The 15,701-nt window shown below is 42.7% G+C and overlaps 1 long non-coding RNA gene across 2 annotated transcripts in view; it reads right to left on the bottom strand.

The window, feature by feature from the left end:
- Window positions 1–726: 726 nt before the first annotated feature.
- LOC134358716 (uncharacterized) overlaps window positions 727–15,701 on the bottom strand; it is a 79,474-nt gene continuing 64,499 nt past the window's right edge. For both annotated transcript variants that reach the window (XR_010020930.1, XR_010020929.1), the window contains one exon: window positions 727–1,214. This is a non-coding gene — a long non-coding RNA (uncharacterized LOC134358716). The remainder of the gene's footprint in view (window positions 1,215–15,701) is intronic.

Below are 15,701 nucleotides of genomic sequence, written 5' to 3'. Positions count from 1 at the left end.
GGTGTGCTGCAAATTCCAGCACAAACCCACCTTCTTAAAGCAGAAATGCTGTTCTCACATTTCACCTTTTCATATGAGATTTGATCAGTATAGTAAAACACTGCAAACATAATCTCCTGTAAAGGCACAATACACCATGACTTCCAGTCTGCACGATATGTACACATTAAAGCAAATGTGTCATAGGTTGGATTATAGCCTAATATGTTTAAACTGTCAGAATGCAGGCAGGTGATTTCTGAAAAGGTTTAGAAAATTCTAGTCAATATGTACTTAAAACTTAATGCAATGGAGTGAAAATTAAACTAGCTGAGAGGCAGAACTATAATGCACAACAAATACTAAAAAAAAAGGAGAATTACTTGTAGAGTAATTTGGGTTGTTGAATAATTTGCTAAATAATCTGTAAAAGGGACATTCCTTAAAGCAGGATTCTTCTACTCCACAAAATCTAGTTCATACCAATACATTTTGGACAGAAAGAAGTGAATTCAAAGGTTTCAAAGGTACTTTTAATGTCAGAGAAATGTATACAACATACATCCTGAAATTCTTTTTTTTCACAACCATCTGCGAAAACAGAGGAGTGCCCCAAAGAATGAACAACAGTTTAATGTTAGAACCACAAAGCCCCACCCAGTCCCCCCCAACGCGTAAGCAGCAACAAAGCAATGATCCCCCCCATCCCCACTAACAAAAAAACATTGGCATCCCCCCACTGAGCATTGAAGCGTGTCTTTATTGTGTCATCAATAAAGACACAGATTTGCAGTACCCCAAAAACTACTTGTTCACCCGGTAATTTGACATACCACAGGCTCTCTCACTCCCTAATAAGGGAAGAAGAAGTGTCCCCGTTTCACACACAAGAGGGGAAACATAACAAACTAATCACTGATGTACAGTGTTACAAATCGATTGCATCCCTTTTTCCGAACTCTGTGCCCAAAGAAATTGGGTCCCTGGGCACACAGCCAGCTGCCAGCTAGCTGCTTTCAATCTTCTGTCTCCCACGACATACCAATTTCCTGCAGAGGCACTGACCTCGAGTCCGCCTGCCATGAAATCCCAAAACTCCGAAGGCGTGCTAATCCTCTAGGCCACGTTCTTGGCATCTCAAATAACGGCCATTTGTGAGAGTCCAAGTGCAGGTCCCATTCCCGCAAAGAACCGAAGTCAGCATGCACCTGCAGGTCAGAGTCTTCAAAAGAACCCTGAAAGGGTAAAATAGAGATATCAAAGATAGAAGTAAAACTGTTTCCAAACAGAGTCGCCGTTAGACGCCATCGTCCCTCCTAAGCTCCACATTTGTGTTTCATTCAAAACATAATGACTCATTGCAAATACGGTACTAGAATTTTTGGATGAGTTGTTTAGGCTGATTTCCAACATGTAATTTGAGCAGTAAACTGCCCACCAGATTGGCAACCTGTTTAGAAATTACTTGGTTTTATTTTATTTCTAATTGATGTCTGTGCACCAAAATAAAATACCCATAAAGAACTTTCATAACTATGGAATACTCCAAATTGCTTTCATCTGATAAAAGGTCAGAGGAAATGTCTCAAGTTGAAATGTCGGCAGTCAACTTCAAAGTTCAATATAACATTTATTATCAGAGTATATACATGTTATTACATATAATCCTGAGATTCTTTTACCGGCGAGCATACTCAGCAAATCAAAAGAATAGTAACTACAACTGGATCAATGTAAGATCAGGTAGAACATAGAAGACAAAAAATTTTGCAAAAGCAAATATAAATAAATATCAATAAATAACGAGAGCATGAAATAACAAGATAAAGAGTCCTTAAAGTGAGATCATTAGTTGTGGGAACATCTCAATAGATGAGTGTAGTTATCCTCCTATGTTTAAGACCCTAATAGTTGAGGAGTAGTAACTGTTCTTGAAGCTGGTGGTGTGAGTCCGGTTTCCCTCTACAGATGTTACCTGACCTGTTGAGTTCCTACTGCAATTAATATTTGCTTTCTTGGTCATGTTTTGCAAAACTCACTTTCTAAACACAGCAGTTGCCACTTGAAAGATCGTAAATAGATGTACTGTAAATAAATGTCTAACTAATTTTGGTTTGATTACTTCTGGTCATAAAACGGGAGTTAGTCTTCTGTACTTAAAATGTCGATGGCAAGTAGTAATCAGCCTGAAATTAAAAGCACAGCTCTGTCTTTGAAAAGTAGGATGTAGCTCACTACACCTGGTTTATTACTGCTTGAGAGTGCAGTATAAGACAATAGGTTATTTAATTTGTCTTGTTTCAAAACAGAAAAAGCTTGTAGACCCAAATGAGTAATACTATTTAGCATATCAATAATAGATGTGTTTATAGTTGGAAAGTTTATGTACTCAAAGAAGTTAGCTTTATAGTATTACCTGAAATTTGTGTCTCCAAGAGGCTTTTAGACCATTTGTGTAAAAAGGGTGTCTGAGGAAATATGTGTGAAGTCACCCAAATGGCAGAGAATGGGGAGGAATGTAGAGAGCTGTTCAGGCTTATCAGGAACAGAGTAGAGACATCTAGAAACATGGGGTAAACTAGAATGCATTTGCCTGGCTTCAATTTCTGCAATGGACAATCAGTTTTTAGGAATTGTAGCAACACACATCAAAGTTGCTGGTGAACGCAGCAGGCCAGGCAGCATCTCTAGGAAGAGGTACAGTCGACGTTTCAGGCCGAGACCCTTCGTCAGGACTAACTGAAGGAAGAGCTAGTAAGAGATTTGAAAGTGGGAGGGGGAGGGGGAGATCCAAAATGATAGGAGAAGACAGGAGAGGGAGGGATGGAGCCAAGAGCTGGACAGGTGATAGGCGAAAGGGATATGGGAGGATCATGGGACAGGAGGCCCAGGGAGAAGGAAAAGGGGGAGGGGGGAGAAAACCCAGAGGATGGGCAAGGGATATAGTGATCCGATGCAGACTGGGAGATCATTTTGCTGAACACCTACGCTCTGTCCGCCAGAGAAAGCAGATCTCCCAGTGGCCACACATTTTAATTCCACATCCCATTCCCATTCTGACATGTCTATCCACGGCCTCCTCTACTGTAAAGATGAAGCAACACTCAGGTTGGAGGAACAACACTTTATATTCCGTCTGGGTAGCCTCCAACCTGATGGCATGAACATTGACTTCTCTAACTTCCGCTACTGCCCCACCTCCCCCTCGTACCCCATCCGTTATTTATTTATATACACACATTCTTTCTGTCTCTCTCCTTTTTCTCCCTCTGTCCCTCTGACTATACCCTTTGCCCATCCTCTGGCATTTTTCCCCCCCTCCCCCTTTTCCTTCTCCCTGGGCCTCCTGTCCCATGATCCTCTCATATCCCTTTTGCCAATCACCTGTGCAGCTCTTGACTTCATCCCTCCCCCTCCTGTCTTCTCTTATCATTTTGGATCTCCCCCTCCCCCTCCCACTTTCAAATCTCTTACTAGCTCTTCTTTCAGTTAGTCCTGACGAAGGGTCTCGGCCTGAAACATCGACTGTACCTCTTCCTAGAGATGCTTCCTGGCCTGCTGCGTTCACCAGCAACTTTGATGTGTGTTGCTTGAATTTCCAGCATCTGCAGAATTCCTCGTGTTTACGTTTAGGAATTGTACCTTGTTTTGGAAATCTGTTTTTAGAAATGGTTTATTATTTGGAAATGTTTAAGATAGAAATCCTCTGTGAGTCTAAAATTTTAAGAAGGGTGCTTGGATTTAAATGTGTATCACTGAAAATAAATTAACTGTGTTTTAAACTACATTGTTAGTTGGAAGTATCTTCTCCTTGCTAGGGAGAGGAGACCCATCATTTTAATAGTGGGAATATTGGCAACTGCTAAGAATAAACAGGAAAATGAACTGGTACTTTTGAAGATTGAGTAATTACAGCATAATTTCCCTTTAGTGAGAATACTCATGGATAGTCTTCATTTGAATTTAGAACTTCACAGTCAGTAAAACCAATACCTTCACACTACAGATGTTTATGTTTTTGCTCCAGTTATCTGAAAGGTCAAGTCTGTGTTTCTCTCCACAAATATGTGAGTCTCGAAGAATATTTCCACCATTCTAAGTTTTATTTTAGGTTTCCAAAATTTTCAGTTGTTTTTTGTCCTGTTGAAGGGTCTGAGCCCAATATGCCAACTCTCTATTCCTCTCCATTGATCCTGCCTGATCTGCTGAGTTCCTCCAACGTTTTGTATGTGTTACTCTGGACTTCCAGCATCTGCACACAGTCTCTTGTGCTCAGTTTTTTTTTGCTTCTTGATTCCAAATTACTTTATGATCACGGAAGGACTTCTGCCATGCATTCACTATGGTAACACAGCAGCTAATTTTCTCACATTTAGTTCCCATAAACAGCAAAATGATAATGACTAGATGATTTGAATTGTTGATATGAATTGAAAGATAAGTATTATCCAAGATTGCCTTGTTGTGACTGACTAAACTAAATCACATCCATGATATACAAGTCATATTAAACACAGTAGATCTTTGGGAGAGAATCTGTAGTTCTGCTCATAACGCAATCTTTTATATTTTTAGCACTATAATATCAACAAATAATTAACTACAGTTTAAATGGTCATAATCACTTACCTTTCTTTAATATTTTGTATGTGATCAGGTAATTGCATAATTACATATTTACAATGAGAGCACATCCCAATCAACAGACCTCTGAATATGCAAATACTGGTCATTAGCCTAAAAAATGCTTCTCGTCACGAAGTCCAGACACGCAAAATACGCCTTTTTTGTTACTGTATTAAGTAGTTCCTTTGATACACATCCAGCTATTAAATGACAAAACTAGAATATGAAAGCAAGGATGTAATTTTGAGACTTTATAAAGCACTGGTAAGGCCTCACATGGAGTATTGTGAGCAGTTTGGGGCCCCTTATCTTAGAGAGGATGGGCTGAAACTGGAGAGGGTTCAAAGGAGGTTCACGAAAATTATTCCAGGACTGAATAGCTTGTCATATGAAGAGTGTTTGATGGCTCTGGGCCTGTATTCGCCGGAATTCAGAAGAAAGAGGGGTGACCTCATTGAAAACTACCGAATGGTGAAAGGCCTTGATTGAGTGATGTGGACAGGATGTTTCTTATGATGGGAGAGTCTAAGACAAGAGGACACAGCCACAGAATAGAGGGGCATACTTTTAGAAATGGAGATGAGGAGAAATTTCTTTAGCCAGAGAGTGATGAATCTGTGGAATTCTTTGCCACAGGTAGCTGTGGAGGCCAAGTCTTTATGTACAGTATATTTAAGGTAGAAATTGATTGATTCTTGATTGCTCAAGGGCTGAAGGGATATAGGGAGAAGGCAGGAAATTGGGGCTAAGAGGAAAATTGGTGGACCTTACTTGATGGACCAAATAGCCTGATTCTGCTCCAAAATCTTCTGGTTTTATGTCTTAAAACAGATCTGTCCTGAACTGCACATTAAGTGGCAGACTTGTGCCTTTAATAATGTGCTAATACAGGAGATGGGGTGTAGGGGTCAGGGAGGGGTAGCACCTCTGGTGGGGGAACATGTTGCATCCTTTTCAGGGCGGTTTGTCCACCTTTGGTCCCCACCTGGCACTCAGCTCTCACCTGTGACTCCTCGTAGCTGTTTGCATGTGACAGCGGCCACACCCCGGGCAACGGCTTTGACAAGCTGGCTAAACCAGGTGAGGGTAGCCGACGGGTCTCAAATCCTTAGTGAGACAGGGAGTTGCCTATCCCAGCATGTGAAGACAGACTCCGGCGGATTGAGCGGGCGAGACCAATGAAAGGTCCAACGGTCAAGAAGGCGTTCTCTGCAAGCGTCGTGGAACGTGTAGAGCAGGACAAGACACAGAAGACATCTTGTTCATCCACTGTGCCTAGGTCCCATTCCCAGCCATCTCGACTCTTGTCTTGTCACTGGATCCAGATGGGAATTGGGAAGAGAGAGTGAGGCTGACGCTGCGCAGCTCTCCCTCACTTAAATCCAAATCAGGCGCTGGTCTCGACAACATCATAGCTGGCTGGTGGCGCAGTGACATCAGCACCGGACTCCGGGAGCAAAGGTTCACGAGTTCAAATCTAGTCGAGCCGTTACTGGGCATGCTTTCCATCCGTGCCGCATTAAGTGTCGAGCTAGCAACTCGACCTCGTAAAAAGTACTAATGATGTAGATTTGAACTCGTGAACCTTTGCTCCCGGAGTCCGGTGCTGATGTCACTGCGCCACCAGCCGGCGTGATGGTGTCGAGACTAGCGCCTGATTTGGATTTAAGTGAGGGAGAGACGCGCGGCGTCAGCCTCACTGTCTCTTCCCAATTCCCATCTGGATCCAGTGACAAGACAAGAGTCGAGATGGCTGGGAATGGGACCTAGGCACAGTGGATGAACAAGACGTCTTCTGTGTCTTGTCCTGCTCTACACGTTCCACGACGCTTGCAGAGAACGCCTTCTTGACCGTTGATTACGTTGAAATTACGGATAATTACGGATTCTTGACTAATGATGTCGAGGTCTTCATCAATGACGATTGACAAACCTTTAAATACAGGAGATAGTCACTTTATGCCTTCATTAACATCCCCATTAAGTTTTCAATGACCTCAATTAACATGAATGTTCATTGATTGTCTTTCCTTGCATAGTTTCAATGGGACCGATTCAGAATACCAATCATTGGTTTCAAAGCATTTAAAGTATCTGTTGAAGCTAAATTCTGGAAGACTAGTTCACACTGAAATGAATTCCTTCTATCCATAATTTCGTAACCCAAGAATAATCCCAGGAAGGTTAAAGTTTGATGAGTCTCTGAATCAGCAGGGAAGCCAAAATGCCCTTCACTGAAGTTCTGATCCACAATTAATCAACTATCACATTTCCTTGTGGGCCTACACTGAAATTGTACAGTCGTTATACCTAAATGGTTATCTACAAGATGGTAGCAGCAGTGGCAATAAAATGTTGTTCCAGGCATTTGACCACAGTTTCATCTTGGATGCATTTGGTATCCAGGGTGAATTGCAAGTTTAGATTTGGAACTGGCATGCTCAAAGAAGACAGAAGGAAGGCTTGGCTGGAGATCTGTGACCTGTGATGTCCCACAAGAATCAGTACCGGGAGCTCTGTTTGCAATATATGTCAACGATTTGGATAAAAATGTAGAAGAGCGGATTAACAGGTTTATACATGATGCCAACGTTGGTGCAGATGTGGGCAGCGTAAAGGAGAAAGCAGGGTATTAATCAGTTATAGATATGGACAGAGAAGTGCTAGATGGAGTTCAATTTGGGGAAGTGTAAGGTTTTGCAATGTGTAGGTAGAATGAAAGGAGTATATATTCAGTTAATGGTAGACTCCTTAATAGCATTGAGGCATGGAGGGATCTTGGGGTCCAGGTTCCTAGTTCACTGGAAGTATCTAAGTGAATGCATAAGGTGGTGAAGAAGGCATATGGCATGCTTGCCTTCATTGGTAGGTATGCTGAGTAGAAGAATAATGAAAACATGCTGCAATTATGTGTTAATCCACTCTTTAAGAACGAAGAGAGGCAAAAGGCTGGAAATTATAAGCAAGTTAGCCTGAATTCAGTGGTTGGAATAACAGTAGTAAGGATAAGATTTTCAGGCATTTGGAGGCACACAATAAAATAGGCCAAAGTCAGCATGGTTTCCTTAACGAGAAAACTTGACTAACAAATCTGCTAGAATTTATTGAGGAAATTACAGGCAGGACAGACAAAGGAGAGTCAGGGATGTCATTCCACAAACAAGAGAAAATCTGCAGATGCTGGAAATCCGAGTAACATACACACAGTGCTGGAGGAACTCAGCAGGCCAGGCAGCAGCTATGGAAAAGAGTATAATTGGTATTTCAAGTGTCGACTGTGCTTTTTCCATAGATACTGCCTGGCCAGCTGAGCTCCTCCAGCATTGTGTGTGTGTTGTTCAGGGATGTCATTTCCTTGGATTTTCAGAAGGCCTTTCACAAGGTGCCACACATGAAGCTAGTAAATAAGGTAAGAGCCCATGGTATTACAGGAAAGATGGACAGAAAGATTGGCTGACTGGCAGAAAGTAAAGAGTGAGAATGAAGGGGGATTTTTTTCTGATTGACTGCCAGTGACAGTGTTCCACAGGGGTTCGGTGTTGAGACTGATATTTTTCACTTTATATGTTAATGATCCTGATGACAGAATTGATGGATTTGTGGCCAAGTTTCTGCATGTTACAAAAATAAGTGGAGGGGCAGCAAGTGTTGAGGATGCCAGTAGTCTGCAGAAGGACTTGAATAGTTTGGAAGAATGGGCAAAGAAGTGACAGATGGAATGCAATGTAGGGAAGTGTAGAGTTTGATACAGGAGGAGGACTATCAGACATGACTGTCAGTAGTTACTGTGTTGGCAAAGGGCACCAGCTGGTTAACTTTGTTTCAGGATCACACTCAGCAGTTTAATTTCTATGCCACATATATCTCCCTCTCTCCCTCTCCCTCCCCTTAGTCTGCCTGGCCTTTAAGTTTGTGGAACTTGCTGAGTTCCTCCAACTTTTTGATTTTATTGCTCAAGATTTGCAGCATATGCAGAATTCCTTGCGTCCCCAATTATCATTACACTGTCACAAACATGAGGAAATCTGCAGATACTGGAAATTCAAGAAACACACACAAAACGCTGGTGGAACGCAGTAGGCCAGGCAGCATCAACAGGAAGAAGCACAGTCGACGTTTTGGGCCGAGACATCAATTGTACTTCTTCCTATTGATGCTGCCTGGCCTGCTGCGTTCCACCAGTGTTTTGTGCGTGTTGCTATCATTACACTGTAATGCTTTTTTTTTATCACAACTTGCTGATATGCACCATCTGTGTCTTCAGCATTCATGTTCCTGTTCCTTTTCATTTGTAGGTTTGTTTTCAGCTGGAGCTGTCAAATTGAAGTAACAAGCAGGTATCTGTCATTTAATTCTCTGTAAGGACATTGTTATTGTCTTTTGTTCTGCCTGTGAGGGTGACAAGAAAGTGAATCATAATGTTTGACCTGGGTCCAGTGTTTCCACTGGCTGCTTCACTGGCTCTGCTCACAGACGCAGGTGTCATTTGTCAGGAGTACCACCTGTGGTCCTATCCATCTGGCAGTGAATTCTACCTTTTCAGATATCTCCATTACAGTGACTTAGTCATCCTGCTATGGAAACATCACCTAGTCTCCCTCTGGCTCCTTTTGAACAGCAATCTGTTGCTGTTTTGCTCAGTCCCTCAACAATTTAAGCTAGTTACAACAGTCGTTCACATCTCCATAACATCTTACTAAACTGGCTTCAGTAGTTCTTACAATTTCTCTGGTATCCTGTTCTTGTGCCCTTTTTTCCCTGAGGTCTTCCCACTCATACTCCTCTGCACCTTACATTCCCACTGCGTCTAACACTTCTGGTCTGAGTTTGGCCCCTACCTCCGAGACCTCCTGACATAACTCACACACATTGACCTGACTCCTGTCCCTCTCTGGCCATGCTGTCTTTCTGTAGATCACATCGGTTTGCTGACGCTGACTCATCCACATAACCTGAGTCTATGATAACACCTGCCTTACTTAGTGTGTCTTTCCCCTGACAGTACCCTCATTGTTTGGACATATCCAAAAATCTTCTGAAAGTTGCACTTCCTCTATCAATTAACTGAGGCTGACTTCTCTCTGTTGTCATTGTTTCACCCTGCACTGGTAATGCACATGCCCTCTCCAGTCATGTGCAAGCGAAGATCTGTTATTGATATCAATGACCCTGTGCCCACTAGCATATTGTATATTTCTGACCCCAAATAGACCTCCGGTGCACTTCCATTGGGAGACCAGTCCTGACAAGGGAAGCTGTTGCAAGCTCTTTGATATGGATCCTGTCTTTACCAGCTGCATGGTCTAGTAGGCAGTCAGAATGGACAGAGAGCTGCTACTGTGGTTTCCGCCTGCCTTGCTGGGTGACTCTTGGATCTTCCTTCCTTAAGAGGATGCTGCCTCTAACCTGAGCTGAAAAGTCTGAGAGGCCACAGATGTAACTTATCGTCGCCTTTACCCTTCTTTTCTATTCCAGGGTTCCTTTGCTAAGTGTCCCGGTTGCTGATGCACAAAGCAAGTCCTGTTTTGTCACAGCAGCTGCATTCACTAAAGCCATTCTGCAACTTATCTCCCCTCTGGTCCATTTCCCCAGCCCATGATATTATTTTGGGGCAGGTAGATCCCACAGGTCTAAAACTTCCCAGCCTGCAGAACTCAGCCATTTCCTCAGCATTTTCAGGAAGACTGGATCATCCTTTCCTGGATTATTCCTCGCAGACCAAAGAAGTATGCTCTGTATAATCAATGTTATATCTAAACCACTGATAGTATTACTACGTGGAACTCCCACTCATGCCCATATACCATCCTGCACCCTGAAATATATTGTCCCACCTAATCCTTCAGCATTAACCAACACATGCATATTTTTGGATGCATCTGGTGAATTTCAATAATTTCTTCTATTTTGCAGCAGAAACCTGTATTCACACAAGCAACTCTCAATGAAGCAGCTCAGACAGAATCCTCTTATTCACCATGGGCATGAATAGTCGATCGGGTGTAGTAATCTGTATTGGGGGCTGGCTGAGATCATCACGATTCTGGGCCTAACTTTGTCTTGATGTCAATACTTTATACTTTATACTTTATTGTTGCCAAACAATTGATACTAGAGCGTACAATCATCACAGTGATAGTTGATTCTGCACTTCGTGCTCCCTAGATTACAAATCGATAGTAAATATTAAAAATTTAAATTATAAATCATAAATAGATAATAGAAAAGGGAAAGTAAGGTAGTGTAAAAAAACCGAGAGGCAGGTCCAGATATTTGGAGGGTACGGCCCAGATCTGGGTTAGGATCCGTTCAGCAGTCTTATCACAGTTGGAAAGAAGCTGTTCCCAAATCTGGCCGTATGACTCTGCAAGCTCCTGAGCCTTCTCCCGGAGGGAAGAGGGACGAAAAGTGTGTTAGCTGGGTGGGTCGTGTCCTTGATTATCCTGGCAGCACTGCTCTGACAGCGTGCAGTGTAAAGTGAGTCCAAGGACGGAAGATTGGTTTCTGTGATGCGCTGTGCAGTATTCACGATCTTCTGCACCTTCTTCTGGTCTTGGACAGGACAATTTCCATACCAGATTGTGATGCACCCTAGAAGAATGCTTTCTATGGTGCATCTATAAAAATTAGTGAGGGTTTTAGGGGACAGGCCAAATTTCTTTAGCTTTCTCAGGAAGTAAAGGCGCTGGTGGGCCTTCTTGGCAGTGGACTCTGTTTGACTGGACCAAGTCAGGTCATTTGTGATATTGACCCCAAGGAACTTAAAGCTTTTGACCTGTTCCACTTGCGCACCACCAATGTAAATGGGGTTGTGCGGTCCGCTACTCCTTCTGAAGTCAACAACCAATTCCTTTACCAATAGGTAAAGTCCTGACAGACATGGTAAATTGGTTTATTAAATTAGTAGCTTTATTACTGTTACATGTAGCAAGGTGCAGTGAAAAACTTACTTTGTATACATTCATACAGATCAATTTGGTACAATAGCTCACTGAGGTAGTAGAAGGTATTACAGAGAAAGAGCACTGAAGGTGCACAACACAATGAGGTACATTGAAATCAAGAGTCCATCGTGTCATACTAGGGAACCATTCCATAGTCTTGTACTAGCAGTACAGAAGCCGCCCTTGAACCTTATGGTATGTACTTTCAGGTATGTGTATTTTCTGGCCTGATTGGAGAGAGGAGAAGAGAGTATATCTGGGATGGGTGATGTCCTTGACTATGCTGGCTGCTTTACTGAGGCAGTGGGAAGTGCAGACAGTCCATGGAGGGGAGGCTGGTTTCTGTGATGTGGTTGCAGAGCAGTTGCTGTACCAAGCCATGATACATTTGGATAGGACGCATCGATAAAAACAGGTGAAGGTCAAAGGGTGCATGTCACCTGTGGAAGTAGAAGCGGTGGTGAGCTTTCTTAGCTGTGGTGTCTACAGGGTTGGACCACGACCGGCTGATGGTGAGGTTCACTCCAAGGGATTTGAAGCTCCCAACTTTCTTCACCACAGCACCATTGATGAAGGGAGGAGCATGTGCATACCCCTCCCCACCACCTCCTGAAGTCAATGACTAGCTCTTTTGTTCTGCTGAGACGGAGAATATTTGCCGTGACTCCATGTTACTCATTTCGCTATTTCCTTCTTCTACTTGGACTCATTGTTATTTGAGATATGATGGTATAATCTGCAAACTCGCAAATGGAGTTAGAGCAAGATCTGGCCATAGAGTCATGAGTGCACAAGGAGTAGACCAGGGAGCTGAGGATGCAGCACTAATCATGGCGAAGGAGTTGCTGCCTATCCTTATTGATTGTGGTCTGCTTGTCAAAATCAGAATCAGAATTAGGTGTATTATCCCTGACAAAAGTCATGAAATTTGTTGTTTTGTGACAGCAATACAGTACAGGCATAACAAATTACTATAAGCTATAACAGAAAAATGCAGAGTGCGAAAGAGAAATTGGGAGGTAGTGTTTGTGGGTTCATGGACTATTCAGAAATCTGATGGAGAAGGGAAGAGATTGTTCCTAAAACACTGAGTATGGGTCTTCAGGCACCCGTACTTCCTCCCTGTTGGTTGTAATGAGAAGAGGGCATGTCACAAGGTAGTAGTAAAGTTGATTTCTCAGAAGGGGCATCTCTCAATCTCCTACCAGCCTGGAGGTGTCAATGATATTTATTATCACTAACTTATATGATGTGAAATTCATGGTTATGTAGCAGCGTTCAGTCTAGAAGCAAAAAGATTACAAAAATATAATGTTAAAAATGTAATAATGAGGTAGTATTCATGTGTTCATGGACTGTTCAGAAATCTCATGGTGAAAGGGAAGAAGCTGCTCCTATAATGTTGATTTTCATAGCTCCTTCCAATGATGGTAATGAGAGGAGGGCATGTCCCAGATCATGAGGGTCCTTTGTAATGGATGTAACCTTCTTCCCTGATGCTCCAAACAACTTTTATGCATGCTTCTAGGCATGCAACACAATGCCAGACAAAAAAAATTTACCTGACTTCCAAGTAAGCAGCCATTGTCAGTAACAGCAACAGACGTGAGAACTGATCAGCGGAGAGTCAACCCCCGAAGGCTGTCAGCCCATTCAGCACACCAGTTCACTGATGTCTTCACGGATGTATTGTAAAGGGTTAATCTTTGTGCTTGTTGAATGTCTTCAGCACCACTGTGTCCTTGAATGTAGCAGAACGAGCTGCAAAAGCTTTGATTAGACTGTGGGAATACTATACAGTAACCATGAGAATGTAATATACTGGGAGAGTACGGCCTTGAGAAGGTGAAATTCAGTGAACACAGGGGTAGGATTTGTGAAGTGCGGTGACTAGTGATAATTGGTTCTGATTCGATAGTTCAAGCTGGTGCTAATATATTGGTTCACTTACCACAGCATTTTATACCAGTGCAGACTAATTAGAGCATTCAGTGGGGCTTGGGAGTAATTCTTCCAGGCCTCACTGATGGGCTGGTCATGAATGGTGCCACAGGTTGGGCAGAGTGTGAGGTGTGCTGCAGTAAGAGGGGCCTGCACACACCTAGATAAGTATTTTAATGCTTGTGATTCTGTCCTAATAAAGGAAGTTTTCCAGTTCTAAGTAAATAATAGTTTTGTCATTCTGCTTATCCGAGCTGGTTCCATGAACCTTTTGTTGTCACAAAACAATGAGCATCTTCAGCATTTCACTCATTCAGACTGCCGTGCCAACACGCTTCAAGTCAGCCCCCACCATCCCTGTGAAAGAACCCTACACATCCAGAACTAAACGACTACCACCCAGTAGCACTGACACCATATCATCATGAAGATTTGAATGTCTGCTAATGGCACATATCAAAAATTCCATTTCAGCCACACTGGACACTCACCAATATGCTTACCGACAGAACCACGCTACGACAGATAGCATAGCACCTGTCATGCACTTAGAAAACAAGGGCACTTCTATCTGACTGCTCTTTCTGGATTCGGCACATAAGACCATAAGACATCGGAGCAGAATTAGACCATTCGGTTCATTGAGTCTGTTCCACCATTTCATCATGTCTGATACATTTCCCTCTCAACCCCATGCTCCTATCTTCTCCCTGCAACCTTTCACACCCCAACTAACCAAGAACCTACCTCTGACTTAAATATACCCAATGACCTGGCCTTCACATGGCAATGAATTCCACAGATTCACCATCTTCTGGCTAAAGAAATTTCTTCTCATCTCTGTTCTAAGTGGATATCCCTCTATTTTGAGGCTATGCCTTCTGGTCCTGGACTCCCCTACAATAGGAAACATCTTCTCCATATCCACTTTGCCTAGGCCTTTCAAAATTTGAGAGGATTCAACTAGATCCCACCTCATCCTTATAAATTCAAGTGAGAAAGTCCCAGACACATCAATCACTCCTCATATGTCAACCCTTTCATTCCTGGAATCAGTCTTCTGAACTTCCTCTGAACCTTCTCTATTTTCAGAGCATCCTTTCTTAAATAATAGGCCCACAATTGCTCACAATACTCCAAGTGTGCTTTGACAAATGTCTTATAAAAGTCTCAGCATTACATCCTTGTTTTTGTATTCTAGTCCTGTTGAAAAGAATTCATTGCATTTGCTTTCCTTACCACTGACTCAACCTGCAAGTTATCCTTTCAGGACAAAAGACAATAGACAATAGACAATAGGAGCAGGAGTAGGCTATTCAGCCCTTCGAGCCAGCACCGCCATTCACTATGATCATGGCTGATCATCCACTATCAGTATCCAGTTCCTGCCTTATCCCCATAACCTTTGATTCCACTATCTTTAAGAGCTCGATCCATCTCTTTCTTGAAAGCATCCAGAGACTTGGCCTCCACAGCCTTCTGGGGCACAGCATTCCATATATCCACCACTCTCTGGGTGAAAAAGTTTTTCCTCAACTCCGTTCTAAATGGCCTACCCCTAATTCTTAAACTGTGGCCTCTGGTTCTGGACTCACCCATCAGCAGGAACATGCTTCCTGCCTGCAGCGTGTCCAATCCCTTAATAATCTTATATATTTCAATAAGATCCCCTCTCAGCCTTCTTAATTCCAGAGTATACAAGCCCAGTCGCTCCAATCTTTCGACATATGACAGTCCCGCCATCCTGCATGAGGTCTCCCACGTCCCTCTGCACCTCTGAATTTTGAATTTTCTCCCCATTTAGAATATAGTCTATACTTTTATTCCTTCTACCAAAATGCATGACTATACACCTCCCAACACAGTATTCCATTTGCCACTTCTTTGTCCATTCTTCTGCTCTGTCCTAGACCTTCTGTAACCTCCCTGCTTCCTCAACACTACCTGTCCCTCCACCTATCTTTATGTCGTTCACAAATTTGGCCACAAAGCCATCAATTCCATCATCCAAATCTTTGACATACAATGTAAAAAGAATTCGTTTCAACACCAACTCCTGGAGAAAATCACTAGTCACCAGCAGCCAATCAGAAAAGGTTCCCTTTATTCCTACTTTTTGCCTTTTGCCAATCAGTCAATGCTCTATACAGTACATGCTAATATCTTTCCTGTAATACCATGGGATCCTACCTTGTTAAGCAGCCACATGTG

The sequence above is a fragment of the Mobula hypostoma genome, chromosome 2 (assembly GCF_963921235.1).
Source record: "Mobula hypostoma chromosome 2, sMobHyp1.1, whole genome shotgun sequence".
In the NCBI taxonomy this organism is placed as follows: Eukaryota; Metazoa; Chordata; class Chondrichthyes; order Myliobatiformes; family Myliobatidae; genus Mobula; species Mobula hypostoma.
This window is presented reverse-complemented; position numbering and strand designations above follow the sequence as displayed.